Source organism: Oncorhynchus clarkii, chromosome 15 (genome assembly GCF_045791955.1).
Source record: "Oncorhynchus clarkii lewisi isolate Uvic-CL-2024 chromosome 15, UVic_Ocla_1.0, whole genome shotgun sequence".
NCBI classification, from domain to species: Eukaryota; Metazoa; Chordata; class Actinopteri; order Salmoniformes; family Salmonidae; genus Oncorhynchus; species Oncorhynchus clarkii.
The window spans coordinates 28,160,190-28,183,537 of NC_092161.1; the positions used below are offsets into that span (position 1 = coordinate 28,160,190).

The 23,348-nt window shown below is 43.4% G+C and overlaps 1 protein-coding gene across 1 annotated transcript in view; it reads left to right on the top strand.

Moving 5' to 3' along the window:
- The first annotated feature begins 239 nt into the window (after nt 1–239).
- Nucleotides 240–23,348, top strand: part of LOC139367154 (transmembrane protein 108-like) — a 61,277-nt gene continuing 38,168 nt past the window's right edge. The window contains exon 1 of the mRNA XM_071105266.1: nt 240–469. The gene's annotated coding sequence lies outside the window, so the exon portion shown is untranslated. The remainder of the gene's footprint in view (nt 470–23,348) is intronic.

Here is a 23,348-nt window from a genome sequence, read left to right on the forward strand (position 1 = left end):
GGGGCTCTTGGAAACGTAGCCCCTAATCTGAGTCAGGACCAAAAAACTGTGCCTGACGTTGCAGCAATATGTCCTCATTAAAATTCCGCGGCTGTACTCACGCCACGAAAATCCAACAGTCATTTAGTTCCTTGTGCACCCGCACAGTAGCCTAATCACATATGATGCGCCTCATATTTGCGAAGCCTGTTACCTCCACCAAGTGGTTATTTGCTAGCGTTGTCAGGTCCACGGATTTCAGTGGAGGCATCCCCGCCATCCTATTGTGTTGAAAAAAACTGAATGGCTCCTCCTGGGCAGCAACATAGAGCTCCCTCGGATTGAACATGGAGCTCATGTGACTTTCTGGTTCGGAACCAGACACGTGCGCGCGGCTTGTGTGACTGGAGTGGTGACACAGCGGCTTTTGGGGATTCATTTGACTGGGATACGCGGAGTGCCCGACGTACCGACGCACCTTGTGTAATAGGTAAGCCGAATCATTTGTGTGGCCCCTAGGCTATTATTTGCTCAAATTGTAACACGTTTCGTGCATTCGTGAGTCGATAGTCGATATATGCATCACTGGGTTATTAACCTCTTGTGTAGATGTAGCTACTCTGGCATTTGTTGTTACATTGTTACAACCGCGGTACAGTTATTTTCGCGCGCGTAGCCTATGTGAGTGCGATTGTCTGCGACTCTTGAATGTTTTCAGGAGACTCACTCTATCGGAGTAATGATATCAATAGGCCTCCAGGCTACTCGGGCAACTCTGTCTAATCAATTAATAACCCATTCATCAGCTATTAATTACAGTTCACGGTTGTGAGAGCCAAGGGAATACAATACACGAGTCATGGTTTAGAAACAAAGACGCTCAATAATTGGCTAAAAGACAAATTGTTGAGTTACTGTATCTGACTGTGGTGGTGTTGCCTCCGGTGTAAATCGGTTCTATTTCTAGTAGACTGTTGCAGCACTTGGCCTGTGGGAAGACGAACCTGATGTTCCACAGTATGAAAATAATTGGGGAGAGATACTGTAAAAGTACTGTACATTCCTGTTAAAAAGGATGCAGAGCAAACAATTGTGGGTATATTTCCACCATCATCAAATGCAATCGAACCATTTTATGTCGTATCATTGCCATTTCTTAGCCAAGTTAGAGATTCATCCATGCACGTGGCGACTTTGGGAGGTGGGGGGCACATGGACGTTTTCGTAATTGACCCTGAACTAATGACCAACCGGTGGTCTCAAGTATACACTGAATGCCGGACCTAAAACCCAACAGGAGTGGTGACAACCTACAGTAAGATCTAAAAGTACTGGGACAGTGCCTCTTTTTGTTGTTTTGGCTGTGTACCCCGGCACTTGGGATTTGAAAATAATACAATGACTATGAGGTTAAAGTGCTTTCATTTCAGGGTATTTTCACCCATGTTGGGTGAACGTTTAGAAGTTACAGCATTTTTTTTAATACATAGTCAACCCATTTTAGGGGACCAAAAATATTGGGACAAATTCATTTATCTGTATTAAAATAGTAACAAGTTGTATATTTTCTGTATTAAAATAGTAACAAGTTACATATTTGGTCCCATATTCATGGCATACAATGACTGCATCAAGATTGTGAATACACATTTGTTAGATGATGCATTTGCTGTTTGTTTTTGTTGCGTTTCAGATTATTTTGTGCCCAAAATAATTGAATGGTCAATAATGTATTAATTTCTAATGGGCACAAAATAATCTGAAACGCAACCAAAACAAGCAGCAAATGCATCCAGCAAATGTATAGTAACAAGCTTGATGTAGTCATTGTGTGCTTTGAATATGGGACCAAATACGTAACTTTCTACTGCTTTAATACACATAAGTGAATTTGTCCCAATACCTTTGTCATTGTCCCAATACTTTTGGAGCTCGCTGTAGGTCATGTTTACTGAACCCTGAACCATATTCATCATAACAATTAACACTTCATCTAATCTCGTCCCCAGGCTATTGCGTTTGGGCGAAAGTGTCTGGGAACGAGATTACACTTCATCAAACAGACTGTTTTACCACTTGACCGCTATTTCCATGTTGTAATCCATCCATTGTTGTTGTAGTTGACTGGTTGTGGAATGTATTATTCATGAAAACTACTGTGTATGTGAAACTGAGAAACCATTGAGAAGGAAGACATGGCAAAGACAGCAAGTACATTTTTCTTCCATTAAAGGGTAAATTCCCGCAGGACCGATGGAAGTGCATTATAAGCGGCACTCTCTTAAACAGCAAGACGATTATCTTCTCCCTCACATTGAAGACCTTTTTAGCTGGAAACTTTGGCTTTGTTTCCTCAGCAACAGTGAGGTAGTAAATTGTGTAGTTGTTAAGTGCGTGTTAATTGAGCCTGCTGGTCACTCTTACCATTGTTATTGGAATATTGGTCCCCAGTTCTCCACAGAACCCCCCCACCCTCTTTGTTCTGTGGATAATCCTCCACTGCTGTGTGCGGGGGAAGGGGCGGGGTCATTAAGGGGCATTGACATCTGTAACTGACAGCTTCCTTGGGGTCCATCTGACATGCTGTATGTGGATCGCAGAGACTGGTTAGTGAAATACACGAAGGACGCATCCAATCCAAGGGACTAAGTAAACAAAATAACCCGCAGGATGGCAGTCTCTTTAGAATTTAGATTGTCTGTCACCCTTGATGAGTTAGCTACATGAATTTGTCAAGTCAAAATGAACTGTTTTAGTACTGTTGTCCGAGATAAAGACCAAATGCTGTCATTGTTTACCATGACAAAGAACTAGAACCAAAATGTTGTGACTGGCTTTTATTCAACCCCAATGTTAAGCTGTCCTAACTGGAGGAGTGACATGTAGAGGACATGAACCATTCCATCTGGGAGATTTATGGGTTATCCCGGTCCAATCCCCCATGATCCTTTCTGATGTGCTTGTGATGGAGGGCAGACCTAGGAAAGTGTATCGACTGTCTGGTATTGACAGCAACTGCCTCCCACTTTATAGACCTATCTGTCTTCTCTCATCTAGAGGAGCGTCAGGGGACCAGTGTTTGGACATCCTGCGGTCTTATCAAAATTGTCAGGAAAAGTCTGCTTCAGCAGTAAAAAACACCCGGAAAGTATCTACTTTCCCATCCAAAACATCAGGCCCCCTCCAACAAAATTATCAGGGATGGTTCAGGAAAAGGAAAAATCTGGTGTCTGGCTCTGGGTTGTGGAGAAATACGGTAGTAGTGAAGCTCTGTGATTGCAAGACCGTGTGAAAGTGTTGGAATGTAGGCTAGTCACGGCACCAGGCTACATAACAGTTCCACAAGAGCCCCCATGACTGGCGGAGCATGGTACGACTAGGCCTTACAGCATGAGGTGGAATTTACCCCCCCTGAGTAAATGTGTCCCCCGCAAACTATACATGCTCAGGGTAGACTTAGAACTCACTACCTCTAGTGCTGACAAAAGCACCATGCTGGAAAAACAGGATTTCATAGAACAAGAGAGGGAAGGAAAAAACAGCCACCTGCTTCTCCTTTCCTCCATTTTCTAAATGTCACACAGCATTAGCGACTAGCGATGCGCTTTCAGACTCGGCTGCCTTAGAAATGAGTTTCGTTTAAGCCGAAAGAGTTGAGGGTTCACACACAAGAACCGCAGGAGTTGGTGACACGCTGAAGACTGTTTGTTTGGAACAGCGAAAGCGCTCTTCGAACCAGGAAGAAAAGTACATTTCCCCCTTAGCCACTTATGATCCTATCAGCTAGAGAGCGCTCCCATAGGAGATGGAGGAGCGTTGGCCAGCCAAGCAGAGCGGTTAGCCTCGCAAAAAAATGGCTCTCAATGGTGGTGACATTTCAAAAGCCATTACACTGTATAGAGACCAGTATCAGACTGAGGTCTGTCTGTGCATTGGGGGGTATCTGAGTGAACAGTGATATACCAACCACCGGACGCTTTAGGAACACAAAAGGCCAGGCCAGTGCTAGCAGAGGCCCCAGCTACACAATCACATCAGCAACTACAGGAAAAGCAGTGGTAATAGATAAGTAGCCATTATGTTGATTAAAGGGCCCGATGGGCACAGGGAGATAAGAGCGCAGGCAGCGGCCGGCCAAGCATGAAGACGACGTGTTTACATTGGGAATTCCTTACATTCCTCGGCTGCAGCCACGTCGATCCGATTCTACACCTCCACCCACTGACGCTCGGGTCGTTCATCCCCTGTGACAATGGGGTCCCCCAAGAGGAAGGGGCAGGGTCCTCTCCGGCCAACTTCAATGTGACAACAAGCTGGTCTTATGATCCTCTCTAACTTCCAATGGAAGCTCGGCTAAGTCATCTTGCGCAAGCACCCCTAGGTTAGAGAATATCTTCTTCATATGTTTTCAGTCTCTAAGGAAGTATCAGCAGCAGGTTGAAGTGATTGTGCCTTTAATTCCTCATACATCCTGTTTACTGCTTTTCAGCATGGTTGGCTGATCTTACTCTCCACAAAACACAAAAACAAGAGCTGGCTTAGATATTTAACCTGCTTATGTCAAACTCCCAGATGATCCCCAGTCCCTCTGGAGACTAAGGACCAGTAATTCCCAGTAGATTTCAACAGGTTTGGACGGTTATCTTAAAGAGCTGCGCTCAAGCCTATAAGACTATTGTCCAAGACAGTCAACAGATACTGTATATTTTCTAATCTAGCCTACATAAGGACTTTCAAAGCTAGAGTCCTTAGTTACATACATTTTTTGACTTAATTATATACAGTGCATTCGGAAAGTATTCAGACCCCTTCCCTTTTTCCACATTTGTTACATTAGCCTTATTCTAAAATTGATTAAATTATATGTTTTCCTTATTTATCTCCACACAATACCCCATAATGACAAAGTAAGTGAAAACAAGGTTTATATATATTTTTAAAAAATGTTTAAAAAAATATATTTAAAAAACTGAAATAACTTATTTGCATAAGTATTTAGACTCTTTGCTATGAGACTCAAAATTGAGCTCAGGTGCATCCTCTTTCCATTGATCCAACTTGATTGGAGTCCACCTGTGAAATTAAATTGATTGGACATGATTTGTAAAGGCACACACCTGTCTATATACAGTTGACAGTGCATGTCAGAGCAAAAGCCAAGCCATGAGGTCGAAGGAATTGTCCGTAGAGCTCCGAGACAGGGTTGTGTTGAGGCACAGATCTGGGGAAGGGTACCAAAAAATGTCTGCAGCATTGAAGGTCCCCAAGAACGCAGTGGCTTCCAACATTCTTAAATGGAAGAAGCTTGGAACCACCAAGACTCTTCGTAGAGCTGGCCGACCGGCCATACTGAGCAATGGGGGACAAGGGCCTTGGTCAGAGAGGTAACCAAGAACCCAAAGATCACTCTGACAGAGCTCAAGAGTTCCTCTGTGGAGATGGGACAACCATCTCTGCAGCACTCCACCAATTAGGACTTTATGGTGGAGTGGCCAGACGGAAGCCACTCCTCAGGAAAAGCACATGGCCACCTGCTTGGAGTTTGTCAAAAGGCACCTAAAGGACTCTGAAGCATGGTCAAATCAAATCAAATTTTATTTGTCACATACACATGGTTAGCAGATGTTAATGCGAGTGTAGCGAAATGCTTGTGCTTCTAGTTCCGACAATGCAGTAATAACCAACAAGTAATCTAACTAACAATTCCAAAACTACTGTCTTGTACACAGTGTGAGGGGATAAAGAATATGTACATAAGGATATATGAATGAGTGATGGTACAGAGCAGCATAGGCAGATACAGTAGATGGTATCGAGTACAGTATATACATATGAGATGAGTATGTAAACAAAGTGGCATAGTTAAAATGGCTAGTGATACATGTATTACATAAGGATACAGTCGATGATATAGAGTACAGTATATACGTATGCATATGAGATGAATAATGTAGGGTAAGTAACATTATATAAGGTAGCATTGTTTAAAGTGGCTAGTGATATATTTACATAATTTCCCATCAATTCCCATTATTAAAGTGGCTGCAGTTGAGTCAGTGTCAGTGTGTTGGCAGCAGCCACTCAATGTTAGTGGTGGCTGTTTAACAGTCTGATAGCCTTGAGATAGAAGCTGTTTTTCAGTCTCTCGGTCCCAGCTTTGATGCACCTGTACTGACCTCGCCTTCTGGATGATAGCGGGGTGAACAGGCAGTGGCTCGGGTGGTTGATGTCCTTGATGATCTTTATGGCCTTCCTGTGACATCGGGTGGTGTAGGTGTCCTGGAGGGCAGGTAGTTTGCCCCCGGTGATGCGTTGTGCAGACCTCACTACCCTCTGGAGAGCCTTACGGTTGAGGGCGGAGCAGTTGCCGTACCAGGCGGTGATACAGCCCGCCAGGATGCTCTCGATTGTGCATCTGTAGAAGTTTGTGAGTGCTTTTGGTGACAAGCCGAATTTCTTCAGCCTCCTGAGGTTGAAGAGGCGCTGCTGCGCCTTCTTCACAATGCTGTCTGTGTGAGTGGACCAATTCAGTTTGTCTGTGATGTGTATGCCGAGGAACTTAAAACTTGCTACCCTCTCCACTACTGTTCCATCGATGTGGATAGGGGGGTGTTCCCTCTGCTGTTTCCTGAAGTCCACAATCATCTCCTTAGTTTTGTTGACGTTGAGTGTGAGGTTATTTTCCTGACACCACACTCCGAGGGCCCTCACCTCCTCCCTGTAGGCCGTCTCGTCGTTGTTGGTAATCAAGCCTACCACTGTTGTGTCGTCCGCAAACTTGATGATTGAGTTGGAGGCGTGCGTGGCCACGCAGTCGTGGGTGAACAGGGAGTACAGGAGAGGGCTCAGAACGCACCCTTGTGGGGCCCCAGTGTTGAGGATCAGCGGGGAGGAGATGTTGTTGCCTACCCTCACCACCTGGGGGCGGCCCGTCAGGAAGTCCAGTACCCAGTTGCACAGGGCGGGGTCGAGACCCAGGGTCTCGAGCTTGATGACGAGCTTGGAGGGTACTATGGTGTTGAATGCCGAGCTGTAGTCAATGAACAGCATTCTCACATAGGTATTCCTCTTGTCCAGCATCATGCTGTGGGGTTGTTTTTCAGCAGCAGGAACTGGGAGACTAGTCAGGGTCGAGGCAAAGATGAATGGAGCAAAGTACAGAGAGATCCTTGATGAAAACCTGCTCCAGATCGCTCAGGACCTCAGACTGGGGTGAAGGTTCCCCTTCCAACAGGACAACGACCTTAAGCACACAGCCAAGACAATGCAGGAGTGGCTTCGGGACAAGTCTCTGAATTTCCTTGAGTGGCCCAGCCAGAGTGCTCCGCATCCAACCTGACAGAGCTTGAGAGGATCTGCAGAAAACAGTGGGAGAAACTGCCCAAATACAGGTGTGCCAAGCTTGTAGCATCATACCCAAGAAGACGCGAGGCTGTAATCACAAAGGTGCTTCAACAAAGTACTAAGGGTCTGAGTACTGATGTAAATGTGATATTTCTGTTTTTTAATACATTTGCAAACATTTCTAAATTTGAGCTTTTTCATTATGGGGTATTGTGTGTAGATTGTTGAGGGTAAAAAAACAATTTAGTTTTTCACAATTGTTAACACACGTTTGCTGGAACTACATCTCAGGTACTCAACTCTAAACACACAACATTTAGCCAATTTCCACAAGCCCCAAAGACATCTTGCAAAATGAAACACAGCAATCAAAATCATGTCCTCCCTGCATACAAATGAGACACACACATCAAATGAATCTAACTTAGTGACGAACGAGATCACACTAATGTGACATACTCAAAACCTGTTTCAGTGTAAAGACTAAGATTGTTGTTATACTGTATATTGTTTTGTGTGTACTCAAACAAGGAACGCAAAAATGTTTGTTTTATATTTCAACCTGACTCAGTACATGTCAAACCGCAAACATACAGTAAATATATTTAGCATATGCAAAATAACTACTGTACGTTAGATCAATTGTACGGAATAGATAAAGAAACTGTCAAAATACTCCATTGCGAAAAAACAAAATCAGTGTTGGAAAAAGGACCCAATTGTCATACTTGAGTAAAAGTAAAGATACCTTAATAGAAAATGACTCAAGTAAAAGTGAAAGACACCCACTAAAATACTACTTGAGTACATTACTTTCTTTAGGAAATAAAAGTTGTGAGAAATATTAAATGGTAATGTACAGATTCCCAAATAAACTACTTAAGTAGTACTTTAAAGTATTTTTACTTAATTGTTTTACACCACTGCAAAATCAGTCATGTCTGTTGTTTTGGTCCGGCCACAGATTTTCATCAACATCACAGGCGATATTCTCCTTGGCCAGACAGTTTGGAAAATAGCTTCTGGCATGACTCATCCACCCCTGACAGGACTCTGCTGGAATGTCACCACAGGCCTCCTCCATTGCCTGGAGAAGGGCCATACGTTCATGAGGTTTGCGATCATACACCTTCCTCCGCCATGCTGAAAACTACTCTTCAATGGGGTTGAGAAATGTGGAATATGGGTGGGAGATAGAGAATTGTAAACCTGGGATGGTCATGGAACCTGTTGCGGACCTGAGCAGCCCGATGGAAACTCACGTTGTCCCAAATTAGAACATGCATTTGCTGTTCAGGATCACCTGGCCCTCTCTGCTCTGTCTGAAAAAGATTGTAATTTAAGATGTTCAGGAAATTAAGGAGGTGGGCAGTGTTATATGGTCCAAGGGTGGCATGGCGGTGGAGGACCCCATTGTGGCTCATAGCTGCACATATAGTGACATTTACCCCACGCTGGCCATGTACCTCAATGATAGCGCATTGACCAATGATGCTCCTTCCTCTCCTTGTCTTCGCTAAATTGAATCTATGAGTATGAGTTCCTGGGGGATGGGACTTGTATCCAACTCCATGATTCTCTGAAATGACAGTAAATACTATAATTGCTGTATAGTAGAGTTCACTGGCAACAATGAGTCTAATGTTTCAGAGTGTAATACTAGTTAGTACATTACGTACGTGCACATATTCGTACCGTTTAACCTTCACTCTTTGAAAATTCCTTTCAAATGGGACTCTGTAGATTTGCTTCATCCTGGAGATGGTTTTTAAGGATGCGGGCTATGGTTGATAAGTTCACTCTGATGTTATGGAATATGGCATAGTTTTCAATAGCCTGTTGTTGGATTTCCCCACAGTCTTATGGCATTATTTTAAACTACCATTTGCCCAATGACAGCCTCCTGTTCATCTGTGAACAGACACGTTCTACCACCAAGTGGGGGTCGTCTTTCAGTTCTACAAACACAAAATAGCAGTAGTTCAGTAAACACTACAGTAATACAGTATACAAGATGAACATGTTACAAAGTAGTTTTGCTCCCAATTTCATACATACAGTAATACATTAAACATTTACTTTGTTTCCCCTTACAGTGTGTATTGGAATCTATGGTCTTTACTGTGCTTTATGTTGTTCTACTGTCAAGTAGTAAAAGTAGTAGAGAGGTTCAATGTATGGAGTACATACAGTTGAAGTCGGAAGTTTACATGCACTTAGATTGGAGTCATTAAAACTTGTTTTTCAACCACTTCAAATTTCTTGTTAACAAACTATAGTTTTGGTTAGGACATCTACTTTGTGCATGACACAAGTCATTTTTCCAACAATTGTTTACAGACAGATTATTTCACTGATAATTCACTGTATCACAATTCCAGTGGCTCAGAAGTTTACATACAAAAAAGACTGTGCCTTTAAACAGCTTGGAAAATTCCAGAAAATGTCGTCATGGCTTCAGAAGCTTCTGATAGGCTAATTGACATAATTTTAGTCAATTGAAGGTGTACCTGTGGATATATTTCAAGGCCTACCTTCAAACTCAGTGCCTCTTTGCTTGACATCATGGGGAAATCAAAAAAAATCAGCCAAGACCTCAGAAAAACATTTTGTAGACCACAAGTTTGGTTTATCCTTGGGAGCAATTTCCAAATGCCTGACGGTACCACGTTAATCTGAACAAACAATACTATGCAAGTATAAACAGCATGGGACCATCCGGCTGTCATAACGCTCAGGAAGGACTCATGTTCGGTCTCCTAGAGATGAACGTACTTTGGTGCGAAAAGTGCAAATCAATCCCAGAACAACAGCAAAGGACCTTGTGAAGATGCTGGAGGAAACAGGTACAAAAGTATCTATATCCACAGTAAAACAAGTCCTATATTGACATAACCAGAAAGGCCTCTCAGCAAGGAAGAAGCCAGACTACGGTTTGCAACTGCACATGGGGACAAAGATCATACTTTTTGGAGAAATGTACTCTGGTCTCATGAAACAAAAATAGAACTGTTTGGTCATTATGACCATTGTTATGTTTGGAGGAAAATGGGGGACGCTTGCAAGCCGAAGAACACCATCCCAACCGTGAAGCACGGGGTGGCAGCATCATGTTGTGGTGGTGCTTTGCTGCAGGAGGGACTGGTGCACTTCACAAAATAGATGGCACCATGAGGATGGAAAATTATGTGGATATATTGAGGCTATATATATATTGGATATATCAAGGTATTGGAGTGCCCATCACAAAGCATTGACCTCAATCCTATAGAAAATGTGTGGGCAGAACATAAAAAGCGTGTGCGAGCAAGAAGGCCTACACACCTGACTCAGTTACACCAGCTCGGTCAGGAGGAATGGGCCAAAATTCACCCAACGTATTGTGGGAAGCTTGTGCAAGGCTACCCAAAACATTTGACCCAAGTTAAACAATTTTAAAGGCAATGCTACCAAATACTAATTGAGTGTATGTAAACTTCTGACTCACTGGGAATGTGATTAAGGAAATTAAAGTTTAAATAAGTCACTCTACTATTATTCTGAAATTTCACATTCTTAAAATAAAGTGGTGATCCTAGGATTAAATGTCAGGAATTGTGAAAAACTGAGTTTAAATGTATTTGGCTAAGGTGTATGTAATCTTCCGACTTCAGTTGTACCTTTTCTCATTTTGGAACATCCGAATGCTATGGTGAAGTGGCTCAGATTGGGCTGCACTCTCTGCCCAGGCTCTCTCAAAGTCAAACCATGGTTCAGATTGGGCTGCACTCTCTGCCCAGGCTCTCTCAAGGTCAAACCATGGTTCAGATTGGGCTGCACTCTCTGCCCAGGCTCTCTCAAGGTCAAACCATGGTTCAGATTGGGCTGCACTCTCTGCCCAGGCTCTCTCAAGGTCAAACCATGGTTGACCACAGTTGCCTGATTTTCATCAGAGATTACTCTCCTTGTTCTTGATCTTGTTCTTGTTCTTCCTCCACCTTTTTCTGCCAAGTTTGCTTCCATTGTTCTCCAAACACAGGAGTATTCACCTGTGGCCTTTTTATCCAGACCAAAGGTTTGATTGCAAAGTGAACATTTACACGATTAGTGTTTGCACATGTGAAAGTGATTAATTGGTCATTGAGTTTAGCTTGTTATTAAACAGTGTTGCTTTTCAGTTGCTCACAAGATATTTTAGTTGTGAAGGTAGGCGCCAAAGGTAGAGAACTGTGTGTTGTGTTTTGCGAAACGTTTGTTATGAAATTGCAATCTGAGTGTAAAGCCAAACATATGCCAGTAGTATTGCAGATTTGGTGTATGGTTCTGCTAAATGAGTTACTGGTTTGGGTCCTTGTGCCTCATGGGCCAGTTTTAGTTCATAAACAATTAGGAAAACTTTAGTCCGTTTTAGAATAAGGCTGTAACGTAACAACATGTGGGAAAAGTCGAATGGGTCTGAATACTTGCCCGAATGCACTGTATACCCATTGATTCTTGAAGAATATAACTTTTGAATGCCCCAGGAGCTTATTTCAACAGTCGTACCACATCAGAACTCAACATATAAGCTTTTTTTACTCCACTGTTTGCAAACAATGTAAATGTAAACAAACAATGTGTAGTTAAAACTATAATTTCGACATGATGGATGGTGATTCCTTGCATCAATAGCTCTGTCTATGAGTTTGAGAGTGGTTGCATTTCTCCAGGCCCATCCCTCAGATTTTTACCGAAACAAGTGAGGTGACCACTTTGTTATTGTTTCAATTGAGGTAATTATTTAGCCAGTTTTAAGATTGTCCTGAAATAGTCATGGCCCTTCTTTCTGCTGTCTTTTTCAATGATTGTAGAGAGAGTTGTTTTTGCAGATCACGTGGACACAATTTGAGTCCAATTTGGTTATCGGAATTCGGCATTCCATGCCATATTGCTAAATCCCCTCAGGGTTAAGGGGTGCACAAATCTCTGGTACCCTTTGTACAAGGAAGTCATAAGGCTGGGCTTAACACTAGACTTTATCCCCCAGTTGTCTGAATTTTTCACCAGCTCAGTCTTTGTCACCCAGTTCATTGTTAGTTTGACAGGTGTTGCATGTTTGCCCTGAGAAACTCTAGACTTTTTTAAACCATAGATTCACTACTCAGCTTGAAGAGTTGATACCAAGCTTTGAAGTCAACCTGGTCTCAGAGCATTTCGTATTATTATAGCTGGCTAACGTTAGCTAGGCTAGGGGTTAGGGTTAGGCTTAAGGGTTAAGGCTAGGGGAAGGGTTAGCTAACATGATAAGTAGTTGCAAAGTAGCTAAAAAAGTAAGTAGTAAGTAGTTGAAAAGTTGCTAATTAGCTAAAATTGTCCGTGATGAGATTTGAACTTGCAGCCTTTGGGTTGCTAGACTTTCGTGTTATACGACCACCCATCCACCTCAACCAATGTTTTTGCCTTAAGTAACCATCTGTTTTATATAACCATACTAAACGTAACATATCGTTTTAATGTGAGTGTCCCGGATTTACGTTTACCATGTTACCTCTGAGACAGCTTCTCATGGTCAGTAATGGTCAATAATGGCTGCCTAAGTGTGAAAAGTGAAACGGAAAGACATTTGGAGGCATTTGTGAGTGAAGGCACAGCGAGGGCTCGTGTTCAGGATCGATCTGACCTTTTAATGTGGTACAGATGAATAGGACTAATAGGATTATAAAGAGGGCCTGGTGGGTGGAGAGGTGAAGGGGGACACATGCCAATCCTACCCCTGTGCTCTGGCCCAGGATGGTCACCCAGGGTCATGTGATGAAGGGGAACATGCTGGCAGGTGTCGCCCTCCCGATTTATTGAGGCTGGACTGGGCTCAAGCAGGAGGATTACTCCGACAGACCCACTAATGGTGGACAGGTTGTGACCCCTGTTGACAAGCAGTGCAATTAATGCCCTCATCACCTTTCTAAAGTGGCTTTCAATCTGAAGTTTTAAAAGGGTTAAATGGGCACTTCTGTTTCCTTGTAAACTCCTTTGGATAGATCTCTTTCTAGTGAGCCTGAAATACTGTGGCCGATATACAAAAGGAACAACATTTCTCTTTTCTCCGCTTTACTTCAGAACATTTAGCTCCTTTCGACAGCAAAACTCAAGCCATAGCAGCGGTGCCCATGCAGGCCGGGCTCATCAGAGACGGGCTAAAGATTAAACCATGCACCATATGCTGAGGAGCCAGCCCAGGGTGACTACTGATTAGTGTGCTCCCATGTCACTGTCGCCTGCTAATCGGTTGGGGAGATGCCCCTCTCTTCCATCTTTACCCTTAGCAGTGTCCTTCCACAAATCCCAGCTTTCATCCTTCCTCCCCAACCCAGCTTTGGCGTTTTAGACGGTTGCCGGTTTTGCTATTGTGGGTTAACTGAGAGTTCCCTGGGCTAAAGTGATGATAGCCTGGCTGTCTATAGGATACAATGGATAATGGTAGCCATTTCTCTTCTCGTCGTTGCTTGGTTCATAAAACATTCCTTTTCTTCTGACAGTAAGTATATGCTGCTCGTCCTTTCTCTACTACACGTGGCTCATTTCATGATTGAGCAGCCATCTGATTAATTGGCTCAGAAGGAGCAGGCTGATGTTAGCTAGCTAGGGTCACCTAAGGGAAATTAGACGATAGCAGAGGATGAAGGGCACTGAGAGTGCCTGCAGGAATGGCCTGAGCAAAAAGCTCTTCAGGAGAGACAGATTGAGAGGGATGAGGGTCTTCAGAAGGCTGGTTTTAGAAGAGTATCCAGGTTTAGAGATGAGTTTGTTTGGAAACCCAGAGTCTATCCTGTTTTAATAGTATGGATTATTAACTGTTCTCCTCATGTTATTGCTCTCAATGTATCACTCGGGCTCCCGAGTGGCGTAGTGATCTAAGGCACTGCATCTCAATGCTAGAGGAGACACTACAGACCATGGTTCGATCCCGGGCTGTATTACAACCGGCCTGTGATCGGGAGTCCCATAGTACGGCGTACAACTGGGTTAGGGGAGGGTTTGGCAGGGGTAGGCTGTCATTGTAAAATAAGAATTTGTTCTTAACTGACTTGCCTAGTTAATTAAAAAGTAGCTGACATTTCACCAAAATCCCTGAATTAGCCACCTTCGCAAGCACAGTACTAGTCAAAGGTTTGGACACACCTATTCATTCCAGGTTTTTTCTTTATTTTTACTATTTTCTACATTGTAGAATAATAGTGAAGACATCAATACTATGAAATAACACATATGGAATCATGTAGTAACCAAAAAAGTGGTAAACAAATCAAAATATATTTTAGATTTTAGATTCTTCAAAGTAGCCACCCTTTGCCTTGATGACAGTTTTGCACACTCTCGGCAGTCAATCAACCAGCTTCACCTGGAATGCTTTTCCAACAGTCTTGAAGTTCCCACATGCTGAGCACTTGTTGGCTGCTTTTCCTTCACTCCGCGGTCCAACTCATCCCAAACCATCTCAATTGGGTTGAAGTCGGGTGATTGTGGAGGCCAGGTCATCTGATGCAGCATTCCATCACTCTCCTTGGTCAAATAGCCCTTACACAGTCTGGAGGTGTGTTGGGTCATTGTCCTGTTGAAAAAAAAATGATAGTCCCACTAAGCGCAAACCAGATGGGATGACGTATCGCTGCAGAATGCTGTGGGAGCCATGCTGGTTAAATGTGCCTTGAATAATAAATAAATCACAGACAGTGTAACCAGCAAAGCACCCCCACACCATCACACCTCCTCCTCCGTGCTTTATGGTGGGAACCACACATGCGGAGATCATCCGTTCAACTACTCTGCATCTCACAAAGACACGGCAGTTGGAAGTAGTTAGTAGTGGTTTCTTTGCAGCAATTCATGAAGGCCTGATTCACACAGTCTCCTCTGAACAGTTGATTTTGAGATGTGTCTGTTACTTGAACTCTGTGAAGCATTTATTTGGGCTTCAATCTGTGGTGCAGTTAACTTTAATTAACTTATCCTCTGCAGCAGAGGTAACTCTGGGCTTCCTTTCCTGTGGCGGTCCTCATGAGAGCCAGTTTCATTATAGCGCTTGATGGTTTTTGTGACTGCACTTGAAGAAACTTTTAAAGTTTTTTACATTTTTCAGAATTGACTGACCTTCATCTCCTAAAGTAATGATGGGCTGTCATTTCTCTTTGCTTATTTGAGCTGTCCATAATATGGACTATTTGGTAAAATACTATCTTCTGTATACCACCCCTACCTTGTCACAGCACAACTGATTGTTTCAAATGCATTAAGAAGGAAAGAAATTCCACAAATTAACTTTTAACAAGGCACACGTGTTAATTGAAATGCATTCCAGGCAACTACCCCATGAAGCTGGTTGAGAGAAGGCAAAGAGTGTGCAAAGCTGTCATGGAGGCAAAGGAAGATTTGAAGAATATAGTATTTTTTTGGGGGGGGGGTTACCACATGATTCCATAAGTGTTGTTTCATAGTTTTGATGTCTTCACTATTATTCTACAATGTAGAAAATAAAGAAAAACCCTGGAATGATTAGGTGTGCCCAAACTTTTGACTGGTACTGTATGTCTATTCAAATAGAGACTTTTGGCACTTGTCTTTGTCAATTAGAGAGTACTTTATATGGTTCTTTCTCTCGCTCTCTCTCTTTCTGCTCTAAAGAGATCCCAACTCCCTGGGGGTTGGAGTAGAGCCGTCTGGTAATCTGAGGCGGCATTAATATTGAATAAGATGGAGAGAGGCGTCAGCCCCACAATTAATTTCCATATACAGAGCTGCTGACAATAATGAATAAAGCCTCAACAGAGTAGGGAAAAAACACAGACACTGCAAAACGACACACTGGGATATTGTCTAGAGAGAGAGTGTGTGTGTGTGGGGGTGGGGGGTGGGGGGGGGGGGGGGGGGGGGGCATCTGTACAAGCCACATCACCATGGAGACAGTGGATTCAATGGATCTTGGGAGGTCTCTGGAGTGGACACAGCTTGGAAACAACACAGGAGGGGGCATCCAGATAATAAACATAGTAACACATGAAACAAACTCCCAGTCACACAAACACAGCTACTCCCAGTCACACAAACACAGCTACTCCCAGTCACACAAACACAGCTACTCCCAGTCACACAAACACAGCTACTCCCAGTCACACAAACACAGCTACTCCCAGTCACACAAACACAGCTACTCCCAGTCACACAAACACAGCTACTCCCAGTCACACAAACACAGCTACTCCCAGTCACACAAACACAGCTAATCCCAGTCACACAAACACAGCTACTCCCAGTCACACAAACACAGCTACTCCCAGTCACACAAACACAGCTACTCCCAGTCACACAAACACAGCTACTCCCAGTCACACAAACTACACCGTAACTCATTGGCAGAAAGAACAACTGGGCAGCCATTGGGATATGTCTGCTTAGTAAGCTGTCCTTCGCTGTGTCTGCCTTCCTGGCTGCTGGCTTTTATGTTATGGCTGAGAGGGGGGGGTGGGGGGTTACGACACATGAGTTATGGATATGATTCTGGACTTGTTTCCATCGCCCATATGTTCTGTGTTCTCTCCCAGATTTCCTAGCTAAGTGTTCCGACTCTATGGAAGATAGACTCTGTTCTGGATGACAGCCCTGAGCCAAATGAAATGGCCCTACTGTAGCTGCTGCCTGCCTGCTGGACAGTCCGTCTTCTTTAGCCGCGTCTTTGAGACAGAGATGGAAGCATTTCAGGTTCATCTGAAGGTGCACCTAAATTGGACAAGTGGTTGTGGTGCAGACTGTTTGTGCCAGTAAAATCACTGCAGTTCATTGCAGTGCACTACAAGTCAGACATGCCTCAGAAACGTTGATGATTTATTCTCTGTGTGTTTGTGTATAGAACATGTACTGTCTGTGACACTACTTTTAAACTACTGGTATTATGGTGTTAGCTTCTTCTTCCTTTCACACACACACACACACACACACACACACACACACACACACACACACACTCTGTTGTCCGCGGTGCTGCAGTCATCCCCTCAGGAAACTGTCACCACAGCAGCTCTTAAAATAATGTTGTTGAGGAGGCTTGGCTCTACTCCTCCAATCTTCCACCCTCCCCTGCTCCATTAACTTCATTTTTCACTCTTTCGCTAATAATAGATCCTGCTGATCATACTGCCTCGTTGTCCCGCGCACAGCACTTCACAGGAGAGCGTGATAAAGGAACAAGAGAGAGAGCAAAGAGACACCTGCGAGTTTCTTGCTCTTTGTCTGCAAACTCTCCCCTGGGCCAAGCGTTTGACATTTAACTACCACAGCCATAAACTGGCGCTGGAATGCCATTGACATTCATTTTGTCTAGCACGCACGGTCTCTCGCTGGGTGCGTTTTGTCTCCTTACCTTACTCTACCAAGATCCATCACAGCTCAGGACAATTTCTAGTGCACACAATGGATCTCTCTCAAGTGTTGGGGGCTTACCATTTTTTTACTATTTAACAAGGCAAGTCAGTTAAGAACAAATTCTTATTTACGTTGACGGCCAAACCTGGACAATGCTGTCACCCTATGCGACTCCTAATCACGTCCGGATGTGATGCAGCCTGGATTCAAACTAGCGACTGCAGTGACACCTCTTACACTGAGACGCAGTGCCTTAGACCGCTGCCCCACTCGGGAGCCCATTCACCAACACAACTGTGTAGAGGAGGACATTCACCCTATAACATGTTTTATTAACACGGTGAATATCAAGACGGGATGTAAGTGAACTTTCATTGGTGGGGCACAATCGTAATTTGTTCAAATCTTCTCTCAGCCGACACGTCTGTCTTCCAAGTAGAGCAGCAAAAAAAACATCACCTTCCACCAAAGCAATGTTGCCACTGCACATAAGCAAAAAGACTGAGAATAATACACTTCAAGCAAGCTTCGCCTCCAGCCTAGCGCTGGACCGTGCGCTGCATTCATCCATATTAATAAACAGTTCTGACTGTGTGGGTTTGTGATCTCTCATGTTATTTCTGAGCCGCTGGTCCTTCCATCCACTATACAAACCATGCTGGGGGCCTGCTATGCTAGGTACCTCCTCCTCTGTTTACCTATTCATTTATTCAGCCGTGACTGATGACACGTACAGGCCAACCGTAGCTCTCGTCGTCTTTTGGTAATTAAACATCTGTTGGGGGTCGTTTTCCGCCTTGAAATCACTCTAAACACAGACACACACACACACTCACTGCGTCGGTGCCGGCAGAAACAACTTGTCCCGGTCGAGCAGGCTAGCGTTTGGTCATTAGTGTGTTGAGTGGTCGCATTGATTACTTCATTAGTTGATTGATGCTGCGAGTTTGACAGTAATACATGCGAAAGCTCCTTGAAATTGCACTATGCAGAAATCGCTCCGCCCTTTGCTGTTTGCTAAAACTCATAGTTCGCCTGATTTCAGTTTATGTGACAAAATAGTGTAGAGCAGTGGTTTCCAAACTTTTTATAGTCCCGTACCCCTTGAAACATTCAACCTCCAGCTGTGTACCCCCTCTAGCACCAGAGTCAGTGTACTCGCAAATGTTTTTTTTGTTGCTATAATTGTAAGCCTGCTACACACACACACACATACGATATATTTATTGAACATAAGAATGAGTGTGAGTTTTTGTCACAGCCCGGCTCATGGGAAGTGACAAAGAGCTCATATAGGACCAGGGCACAAATAATAATATAATAATAATCAATAATTTTGCTCTTTATTTAGCCATCTTACATATAAAACCTTATTTGTTCATCAAAAGGTTAATAAGAAGGGTGTGCTTGAAAGGATGCACATAACTCTGCAGTGTTGGGTTGTATTGGAGAGAGTCTCATTCCTAAATAATTTTCCACAAAGTCTGTGCCTGTATTTCGTTTTCATGCTAGTGAGGGATGAGAATCCACTCTCACATAAGTACAGTTGAAGTCGGAAGTTTACATACACCAGTCCACAGATTTCTTGTTAACAAACTATAGTTTTGGCAAGTTGGTTAGGACATCTACTTTGTGCATGACACAAGTACTTTTTCCAACAATTGTTTACAGACAGATTATTTCACTTATTATTCACTGTATCACTATTCCAGTGGGTTAGAAGTTTACATACACTAAGTTGACTGTGCCTTTAAACAGCTTGGAAAATTCCCGAAAATGGTGTCATGACTTCAGAAGCTTCTGATAGGCTAATTGACATAATTTGAGTCAATTGGAGCTGTACCTGTGGATGTATTTCAAGGCCTACCTTCAAACTCAGTGCCTCTTTGCTTGACATTATGGGAAAATCAAAAGAAATCAGCCAAGACCTCAGAAAAATAACTGTAGACCTCCACAAGTCTGGTTTATCCTTGGGAGCAACTTCCAAATGCCTGAATGTACCACGTTCATCTGTACAAACAATAGTATGCAAGTATAAATACCATGGGACCACACAGCCGTCATACCGCTCAGGAAGGAGACGCGTTCGGTCTCCTAGAGATGAACGTACTTTGGTGCGAAAAGTGCAAATCAATCCCAGAACAGCAGCAAAGGACCTTGTGGAGGACACAAGTACAAATGTATCTATATCCACAGTAAAACTAGTCCTATATCGACATAACCTGAAAGGCCGCTCAGCAAGGAAGAAGCCACTGCTCCAAAACCGCCATAAAAATGCCAGACTACGGTTTGCAACTGCACATGGGGACAATATCATACTTTTTGGAGAAATGTCCTCTGGTCTGATGAAACAAAAATAGAACTGTTTGGCCATAATGTTATGTTTGGATGAAAAGGGGGAGGCTTGAAGCCGAAGAACACCATCCCAACTGTGAAGCACGGGGAGGGCAGCATCGTGTTGTGGGGATGCTTTGCTGCAGGAGGGACTGGTGCACTTCACAAAATAGATGGCATCATGAGGCTGGAAAATTATGTGGATGGAAAATTGTGGATAAATTGAAGCAACATCTCAAGACATCAGTAAGGAAGTTAAAGCTTGGTCGCAAATGGGTCTTCCAAGTGGTCAATGACCCCAAGCATACTGCCAAAGTTGTGGCAAAATCGCTTAAAGACAACAACATCAAGGTATTGGAGTGGCCATCACAAAGCCCTGACCTCAATCCTATAGAACATTTGTGGGCCGAACTGAAAAAGCGTGTGCGAGCAAGGAGGCCTACAAACCAGACTCAGTTACACCAGCTCTGTCAGGAGGAATGGGGCAAAATTCACCCAATTTATTGAGTGTATGTAAACTTCTGACTCACTGGGAATGTGATGAAAGAAATAAAAGCTGAAAAGTCATTCTCTCTACTATTATTTTGACATTTCACATTCTTAAAATAAAGTGGTGATAACTGACCTAAGACACGGAATTTTAACTAGGATTAAATGTCAGGAATTTGTAAAAAACAGAGTTTTTAAATGTATTTGGCTAAGGTGTATGTAAACTTCCGACTTCAACCGTACTTTAAAGTACTACTTAAGTAGTTTTTTGGGGTATCTGTACTTTACTATTTATATGTTTGCCTACTTTTGCTTCACTACATTCCTAAAAAAAATATGTTTTATTTTACTCCATACATTTTCCCTGACACCCAAAAGTACTCGTTACATTTTGACAGGAAAATAGTCCAATTCACACACTTATCAAGAGAACATCCCTACTGCCTCTGGTCTGGCAGACTCATTAAACACACATCTTTGTTTGTACATTTTGTCTGAGTGTGTACCCCTGGCTATCCGTCAATAAAAAACAAAAATGAGCCGCCTGGTTTGCATAGGAATTTGAAATTATTTATACTTTTACTTTTGATGCTTAAGTACATTTGAACAATTACATTTACTTTGATACTTAAGTATATTTAAAACCAAATACTTTTAGGCTTTTACTCAAGTAGAATTTTACTGGGTGACTTTCACTTTTATTTGAGCCATTTTCTTTTAAGGTATCTTTACTTTTCCTCAAGAATGACAATTAAGTACTTTTAATTAGTAGGCACTCAACGTGCTTTGCTGTTATTACTCTACAGTAGGGCTACCGTCCTATAGGTTTTCACCCCAAGCCTAATCTAGCCCACCTGATTCTAACAATTAGCTGGGTTGATGACATGAATTAGGTAAGTTACAACTGGTGCTGGAGTGAAAACCTAGAGGAAGGTAGCTCTCCAGGAACAGGGTTGGAGAGCCCTTCTCTAGAGTAATGGCGATGATACCATCACAATTAAAGCCTGAATTCAATCCTCAGATAGAAGCCTGGCTGGGAGGAATGAAATTAAAGTTTTTTTTGGGGTTCATCATGGCCTTATTGCTTTGTTAAGACCATTTACTTCAAAGTACGTCACCTGAAGTTATTGGCGTGTTTGCCCATTGCTAGCTAAACACGATGATGCTTGCTGGACAATGTCTTGGTAAATCCTCAACTTTGAAATCAATGTTTCCGTGATGGCGGAGCTTTCAACGTTTTCAAAGCACTCAACAGAAACCCATAGATAATGGAACTAACAAACAGTAAACTATCCAGGGGTGCAAATAAACCTTGAATAAACGCCCGAACAGCATGGAGTCACGCTCACTTTAACATGGCCAGACACCAGAGAGATGTAGGACAAAGAGGTTTAGATATGATCTTCAAATCAATTGATAGGAAGTGCAATCTCCTCTTCCGATCCAGCCAAGTTATCTGTGCTGATGCGCTCTAAAGGGCGTAATGAATTTGTAAAGTGCATGGCAGACCCTTTGTGTTGCTTCAGGCACTGCCAGTCAGATGAGGCCAATCACTGCTAGGCATGCTCTGATTGAGCAGTGCCTGTATGGATGTTTATTAGCTGCTTATCCAATAATCGTGTTCCACCCTTAGATTGCTCTCTGGGCTGGGTTATAGCACCTAATATGTCTGAACTGAGCCCATCCGACACCTATTCTACTGGTCTGAACTCCCAGCAGAATCACATCTCCTATAATAACCAATCTGCCTAGACAGAGTCCACACCCTATATGCCCTCATATCTGCTGTCTGTCTGTCTGTCTGTCTGTCTGTCAGGTCAGGTAAACAAACACCTCTCCATACCCACAGGGACTGGCTCATTCACTAGCTCCATGCTGGCCTAGGATGCCCTGCTCCCACTCATTTGTCATAAACTAGTACAGCCAGGGTTCTCCACAAATTGCAACTGCTTTAATCATGGATCTCCTTCAGTGGATGTGGGGAAAGGTCATCTCTAGCCTAGTAGTACCCAGGCAGTGGATAAGGCTGCAGGGTATAAGAATTTTAGTTCTGCCACTTCCAGCTCTGGTGAATTACTCTCAGTGGGTGTCAATCATGAACACCCTCGGTCAGCCAAACCACTCCAACTCAGACCCACTCCACTGTATGGGAAGAATCCGACAGATGAAGGACCAGTAGGATGTAAATAGAACACAGTGCAACCAGCAACCAGACAATGACACTGCAGCCATGAGTAAGGGATCCTCAGTCATCATTACAATCCTCGTGTTCTCATACGCAGACTGTCTAGCATCTGCCTTTGACTGTCATGTCATAATCATTGTGTAATTAACCAAGCTTACAGTGGCTGATTGTGCACATGTTTGGAGTGTTGTGCTTCCCTATGGGTGTGGGTGAGTGTCTGTTTGCATGTGTGTGTGTTTGTGTGTGTGAGCGCCGAAGCCAGACATGCTTCCATGGGCAGCCGCTTTCTTGGAGTTAATCCGCCTCACTAATAGCGGGGGTTGGAGTAGAAGGAGAGGGGGAGAGAACAATGCAGCATCTCTCCTTCTTAGACGCTCTTGGATGCTCTCCCGGCCGATGCCTGTTCTCCCGCTCATCTCACAGCTGTGTCTTTAAAGTCCCTGGTTCGTGTTTCGACAGTCAAGGAAATCCCCCCCACCGCCCACTACCCTGCGTTCCTGCCATTGTCACCATGACAAGCGCAGTCTGCGTCAAGAGGTAAAATGTTGTGTGTGTAGAGTATGGAACTTCCTGGACTTGTCGTTCCTGCATTTCTTCGTTACTTTATGTGTGTATCTGTGTGTGCCAGACAGATTTTAAAGAAGGA